The sequence below is a fragment of the Danio aesculapii genome, chromosome 8 (genome assembly GCF_903798145.1).
Source record: "Danio aesculapii chromosome 8, fDanAes4.1, whole genome shotgun sequence".
NCBI lineage: Eukaryota > Metazoa > Chordata > Actinopteri > Cypriniformes > Danionidae > Danio > Danio aesculapii.
This window is the reverse complement of record NC_079442.1, coordinates 37,619,987-37,627,486: the sequence shown is the minus strand read 5'-3', so window position 1 is coordinate 37,627,486 and position 7,500 is coordinate 37,619,987. Positions and strand designations below refer to the sequence as shown.

General features: G+C 35.7%; 1 protein-coding gene and 1 long non-coding RNA gene across 3 annotated transcripts in view; one reads left to right on the top strand and one right to left on the bottom strand.

The window, feature by feature from the left end:
- agbl4 (AGBL carboxypeptidase 4) overlaps nucleotides 1–7,500 on the bottom strand; it is a 746,666-nt gene that overhangs the window by 444,530 nt on the left and 294,636 nt on the right. The window lies entirely within an intron of this gene.
- LOC130233726 (uncharacterized) overlaps nucleotides 3,311–7,500 on the top strand; it is a 5,349-nt gene continuing 1,159 nt past the window's right edge. Inside the window, exons 1-4 of one of the 2 annotated variants that reach the window (XR_008838241.1) lie at nucleotides 3,311–3,846; nucleotides 3,960–4,059; nucleotides 4,679–4,748; nucleotides 5,233–5,412. This is a non-coding gene — a long non-coding RNA (uncharacterized LOC130233726). Of the gene's footprint in view, nucleotides 4,060–4,678; nucleotides 4,749–5,232; nucleotides 5,413–7,500 lie in introns of both variants that reach the window. The other variant, XR_008838240.1, reaches the window with a different exon arrangement.

Below are 7,500 nucleotides of genomic sequence, written 5' to 3'. Positions count from 1 at the left end.
GTTTAATTATAAGGATAGGGCCTACTTTAAATATTTATAAACTCGGATTTAGCGTGTCGGCGGTCATCAGGCTGTCATACTGAACAGTGAAAAGATGGTTGACGCTCTGCCACAAGATGGCGGTAAAGACCACATAATAAGTCCTTAGGGGAGAAAACTTTCTTTTCAGATTTCAAACTACAGCTGATCAAATCATTTTAAAACAGGTAAGTCGATTTTTCTCTTTTTTTATGTTGTAGTGCTGTCTTTATACCATAGTAATTTTCTAGAGTTTGCTTTGCTTTGGCTTTTTCAGGATTAATTATTGTGATCTCCCAATTGCAACAGAGAAATACTGGGAAAACACTGTAGACGGATAACATTTCAATGTGCGCAATATAACCGGTTTTGTCATCACTTTAGATATTAGGCTAGAGAATCATTCAAATATTAGTTCTAAAGTGATGTGTTTTTAAGCAATTGTTTCTGCTGTTCTGATGTCAGCTGCAGATGTGAATGAATGGCGTAAGAAAGTAGTTCCTCGTACAAAAGGATTTTTGAGACTCTCGTTGTTTTATTTTCTTTTTACATACACAATTATGCCGTTAAATTGTTGTATAAATGCAATATAACACTTGTAGCAGTTTGATATAGCTGTATTTCAGTAGTGGCACACCAACGCACACATCTATATATATATACTCTTCCCTTCTTACTCTAGCACTGAATTCTCAGAGCACTAACAGTTTCTTTGTATAATTAGCATGTCTTACGTGTATTGCCCTTATTTGTTGAATCGCTGAATACCTCCTGAATTGTAAGTCACTTTGGACAAAAGCATACGCAAAAACGACTACAAAAACGACTAATCATCCGCAGAAATTTCCAAACCCATGGTCATTGGTTTTGGAATTGCATTATAGTCTGTGCATGAAACTGAACTTTACAAAGACCATTATTGTAACATCCTATCATGATAATATTACAGAAAATGCATCCTAAAATGAGGCGTAAAAACCAGCAGGCCAATCAAAGCATTCAGCTTTACAGAAGTAGAGTCTTTATAGAAACTGAAACTGTGCATTTCAGACAGACTGAGAATATGGGGGCGCTGTACACTTAAAATGTACTTTATAACAAAAGCAATGTTTTAAACAGCATAATGACCTTTTAAAACAGCATTGCGAGGCCTCTTCAGTATTAGTAACATCACTAAGCATGCGCATATTTAAGTGTGTGCGTGCATTTATTGTTATATAAGTGCAATAGCTTCAACCTACTGCATTTTTTACATACAGTGAGAAACGCATCATTATAAAAGACATTAAGGAAAGCAGGGTGCACACAGCATGAGACGCTCACACACACATACCAACACACACATACCAGGGGCCCCGCATGCCAGCACAGTAATGGGTTAATCTGCGGGCCTCTGATGGAGTGCTCTCTCTCACACACTCAATGGCCCAATGATCATTTTAATGGACTCCAGTCACTCTCTGTGTCCTCTAGCAAAGACATCACACAGAGCTATCTGTTCATACGGCAGCATGTAGTAGTGGTGGAAATAGAGGAAAAAATTTACCTTTTTTTCCCTTCATTTTTCTCACCCCTAATCACAGCCCTAACACTTCCAAAGTAATATCTCAGAGTTTCAGGAACTGCACCTACGTGACCGTAGCTTGAATGAGGAGGAGGAAGGGGGGGAGGGGGTCCAGGAGGTGTTGAACCAGGTCTAATACTCTTTGGTGGATTGGTGAATCCATCTTAATCAGTGTGGCTCTCTACCTTTTGCCAGAGCTAACCACGGAGCTATTTCAGAGCCAGCGCTAAATATCGCACAATATAATGAAATATTATCAGCTCGCAAACAAGACCAGACATTCAGCATTGACATTCAGATTTTGCATTATTTTTTTGGAGCAAATAGAGGTCCTTAAAAAAAAAAAGAAAAAGAAAAAGAAAGGTCTGGCTTTTAGGTATTGTGTGTTATTTGTTTGTTTGCTTTTCCTGAAGGCAGACTGCGTGATCAGGAGAACATTCCATCTAGTCATTTTATCAAAGTGTAGAAATTGGCTGCATTGTGAGGGAGTCGCCAATCTTTCCCGCCTCTTTAATTACTTACAAAAAAATTCCCATATAATTATTTAAACAGCGGTTCTCGAGAAACAGCCTCCTCATTCTGCAGAACTGACTGCTATCATCGGTTTTGACATTTAGTTCTGGAAAATTACATAGGCCTCAGTCAAAACAACTAAAAACTGTGTAAACCCTTTATCAGCTAGGTGTAAACAGGAATAAATACAAAGTTTGGATGAAGTGTGTGACCTAAATAAAAGTCATTGTATGAAATATTGTAGAGGAAATTATCTACTTGTATCTGCAATAACTGTCTTTTGGTTGAGTTTTCCAAAGACAGATGGTCTAGATAGTATTAGAGTTTTTTTTTGTTTGTTGTTTATTAGTTGTTGTTTTTTTAATTCCATTTTTCAACTATGTAATTTCATAGTAATTAATTAATAATGTAATTAACTATGAAGTAATTCATAGTAATTAAGTAATTAATTAATACATTTCTAATCAGCCAATCACATGGCAGCAACTCATGCATTTAAGCATGTAGACATGGTCAAGACGACCTGCTTAAGTTCAAAGCGAGCATCAAAATGGGAAAGAAAGGTGATTTGAGTGACTTTGAACGTGGCATGGTTGTTGGTGCCAGACGGGCTGGTCTGAGTATTTCAGGAACTGCTGATCTACTGGGATTTTCACGCACAACCATCTCTAGGGTTACAGAGAATGGTCTGAAATACAGAAACTAGGTGAAACGGCAGTTCTTTGGGCGCAAATGCCTTGTTGATGCCAGAGGTCAGAGGAGAATGGCCTGGTTCGAGCTGATAGAAAGGCAACTAACTCAAATAACCACTCGTTACAACCAGAAGAGCATCTCTAAACACACAACACGTCCAACCTTGAGGCGGATGGGCTACAGCAGCAGAAGACCACACTGGGTGCTACTCCTGTCAGCTAAGAACAGGAAACTGTGGATACAATTCACACAGGCTCATCAAAATTGGACAATAGAAGATTGGAAAAATGTTGCCTGGTCTGATTTCTCGATTTCTGCTGCGACATTCGGATGGTAGGGTCAGAATGTGGCGTCATGGATCCATCCTGCCTTGTATCAAAGGTTCAGGCTGGTGGTGGTGGTGTAATGGTGTGGAGGATATCTTGACACACTTTGGGCACATTAGTACCAATTGAGCATCGTGTCAACGCCACAGCCTACACTGTAAAAAAATTCCTGTAAATTTACAGTGAAAATAAACAGCAAAATACCGTTTTAATGTAAAAGCGGCAAGTTGCTGTTTTTTACAATGCATCATGGGAAGACTTGCTCACTTGAGTTTGAGTGGTTGAGCAACAACAGTAAGGGCACTGTAATTTAACAGTATTATACCATATTTTTTTCTGAGCACACACGACGACATTTTGGATTATCCACATGTGGTACGTTTGCAGCTCCATATGTGACTTAACTACCTGTAAAGTACTGTTAGATTTTTAAAATCACATTTAAACTTTCAATCAACACAGAACTGCAACAATGATTTGACTGTGTGAATTTGAAAAGCAAGATATAGCTTAGCATAAGGACTCGGTAGTCCTCACATTACTCCTGTAGCCTGGATGGATATTTTACCTGAACTTTTAGCAACAGTGCAAAGATTGAACGTTATAATTTGTGGTTACCTGAACTGGTACATAGCCCTGCAATTTATGACAGATTTGAACTGCGTGCCTCTGTTTGCAACTCCATGGTACTTACAAGAAGGATAATTGGATAATTTGGATATTTTCGACGAGGTAAGAAGCTCTATCTTTGATCGTACTATCTTTAAATTACTTATTAAATTTAAATATTATGCCATAAACATCCTATCAACACATAACCTAAGCATCTGTTTATTTAATTGCAGGATCTGACCATGTGAATGTCTTGAGAGGAGAAAGGGGTAACGTTAGCCTAATTTAGCACGCTAACGATAGCTGAAGGACTCATTTTCAGATCACACGCAGGTAAGAATGTTAAACCTAGATTTTACATGAACTTTGAGTGAAGATTGTACAGAATAATTTTGTTTTCATGTGATTACATGTGTAACTTGTACATTCGGTCCATTTGATTACAGATACGCCTTTTTATTTGCAACTCCGATGCTTCTAAAAATAACATTTTAGGATTGAGTGAGACTGTTGTCATTTTTAATGTTATTCCAGTTAGTTTATATAGAAATTGACTAGAGTTACGGTCAGATTGTATGCTTGGTAACGTTACCTAAAGTTGCAGAGCTTTTAATCTTTATGTGAGTAAGGAGTAACCGAGCAAGGTACTGTGAACGTGCAGTACTAGATAACTATCTTGTTATAACATTATGTATTCTTGTCAGAGTTGTGGGGAAACATGTGGTACTGTTGTGTCATATGTGAAACATATGAAAATACACACAAATGTTTCAAATATTGTTTTTTTCGTTGTTGCATTCCTACCTGTAAAAGGACGTTTAAAAAATATGCAGGTTTAAAATCTTACGTCTACAGGCACCATAAAGGATATAGGAAAGAAAACACATTGTGAGCTACACTTTAGCTTTTCTTTACAATTACAATTTCTTTACAATTTATTTTTGACCAATAGATGTCTGCCACCACTGCTGATCTTGAAAAGATGGGTAACCTGCCTGTGACTCCTCGTTTGATCCTGCATGGTAAGTATTTTGTGATTAGGATAGGAAGAAATCTGATTTGTGTCTCGCTATATACTTTGCTGGTTTGTATTTGAGGAAATAGATTCATTCAATTTTATTTTATTAAAGCAAAGTCTCATTTACTTTGAATTGTGTGCATTTGTTTTGATCTGATACTTGAAAGAAATAAACTTGCTTTTTAGAAGTCTAGTTATCCTTTAGTATTACTATCGACATACTATTGTCAATTTTTTAACACATGCCTAAGACATTTTGTCACTTTTCATTTTCTTTGAATCTCAGATTACCTGATTTCATGTAGTTGTTATTAAAGTTATTTAAATATTTATTTTAATTTTGAAAAATGTTATTGCATTATTGAAAATTATTGCATAATTTTATCATGGCTCTTTCTACACCAAGCCTTTCAAAATAAATGATAAATCACAGAATTAATCTCCAGAATAATTCTTAAATAATACTTTAATCAATGATTTTATTAAAGGTCCAGATGTTACTCCGGGCCAGTGGATGAAACAATGGATGATCAGCATGGAAGGCAGAGTAATCTGTGAGGGTGTGCAGCCACATTTTTTTCTGGACTTGCTGCAGTGTTTTCTTTGTACAACATCTTCAGTTTGCAGTACCAGGAGGAAACAGCATGCACACTGGAATTCCTTCAAAGGTAATATGTTTGCACTTACATATTTTTTTGTTTAATTTAGCATGAGGACTTCATGGAATAGAATATTATGTCCAACTTGTCACATGTGTGTTTGTGTGTATATACTACAAGTGAAAAGTTTGGAATTAGCAATATATAGGTAATATATATATATATTTTTGTATAATAAGCTTCTTGTGCTCACAAAGGCTGAACAATACTGTAATAAAAACAAAGACAAATACAGCAAAAACTGTAATATAGTGAAATGTCAGTTAAATATTATAAATTTGTCATAAACTAATTAAATCATTTACTGGTATTTTATTGAATGTAGTTTAAAATGTTATTATTTCTTGTGTTGTAAAGTTGAATTTTAATCATCATAATTAAAAATAGCCTTTAGTGTCACATAATTCTTATGATGCTTAATATAATCATCTGCTCAGAATAAACATTTATTGTTGTTGTCATCACTATGTGAAACAATACAATACACATTATTCATTCATTTTCTTGCCACAGCGGAATGAACTGCCAATTTATCCAGCACGTTTTATGCAGCGGATGCCCTTCCAGCTGCAACCCATCTCTGGGAAACATCCATACAGTCAATCACACTCATACACTACGGACAATTTAGCCTACACAATTCACCTGTACCGCATGTCTTTAGACTTGTGGGGGACACCGGAGCACCCGGAGGAAACCCATGCGAACACGGGCAGAACATGCAAACTCCACACAGTAACGTCAACTGACCCAGCCAAGGCTCGAACCAGCAACCTTCTTGCTGTGAGGCAACAGCACTACCTGCTGTGCCACCATGTCAATACACATTATACAATACTATTTTAAAGTACCATTGAAAATTATTTACTTTTATTCATCAAAATATATTGTTCAAGCATGAAAGTAAATTAGGCGACGCAGTGGCTCAGTAGGTAGTTCTGTCGCTTCACAGCAAGAAGGTCGCAAGAAAGTTCCCTCCGAGTACTTCCCTTTCCCCCACGAGTCCAAAGACATGCGGTACAGGTGAATTGGGTAAGCTAAAATTGTCTGTAGTGTATGTGTGTGAATGAGAGTGCATGGGTGTTTCCCAGTGATGGGTTGCAGCTGGAAGGGCATCCGCTGCGTAAGACATAAGCTGGATAAGTTGGCGGTTCATTCCGCTGTGGCGACCCCAGATTAATAAAGGGACTAAGCTGAAAAGAAAATGAATGAATGAAAGTAAATTCATTTATTATAATGCAAAAAAGATTACAATTTTAGTTTTACTTTTTTTTTTTAATCAAAGAATCGTAAAAGAATGTATCAGTTTACAAAATACGATGAAGCCTTTTTTCAGCACTGATAATTATAAGAATCAATATTAGTGGTTTTGTACCAATAATATAATAATTATTTCTGAAGGATTATGTGACACTGAAGACTAATGTAATGATGATGAAAATTCAGCTATACATCACAGGAATAAATTAAATGTGAAACTATGTTCAATAAGAACAGATACAAATGTGAAAAATTTGAGTTATTTAAATTGTGTAGTAACATTTTATAATTAAACATTTTTACTTTATTTTTGATCAAATAAATGCACCCCTTTAGAGCAGAATAGCCTTTTTAAACATTGCCTCTCAAAAATCTGTCTTTCAAATTAATATTTTGAATAGAGTGTTTTACACTTATATATTTGTGCATAAACATTGGATTAGTCAGTACCAAAGCCAAAATTTGAGCTAAAAAACTTAGTACACGCCAGTGAATATTTTGATGAAAAAAATAAATACAACTTTAATAATAAACAGGAAGAAACTATTACTCTAATAGATATAACTGTTAAATAAAACAGTTTTGTTTAAATGCACCAATATATATTGTCTATATTCACTGAGGATTTTATAAAAATATTTTTTTTAAAGAGGGCGCTCATTTATCCTGATACTATATATGTAGTGTGTGTGTGTGTGTGTGTGTGTGTGTGTGTGCGTGTGTGTGCGTGCGCGCAGGTGAAGCCTTCTTGAATTTTTTTATTTTTTCAATATTTACAAAATGATGTTTAACAGAGCAAAGAATTTTTCACAGAATTTCTGATAATGTTTTTTCTTC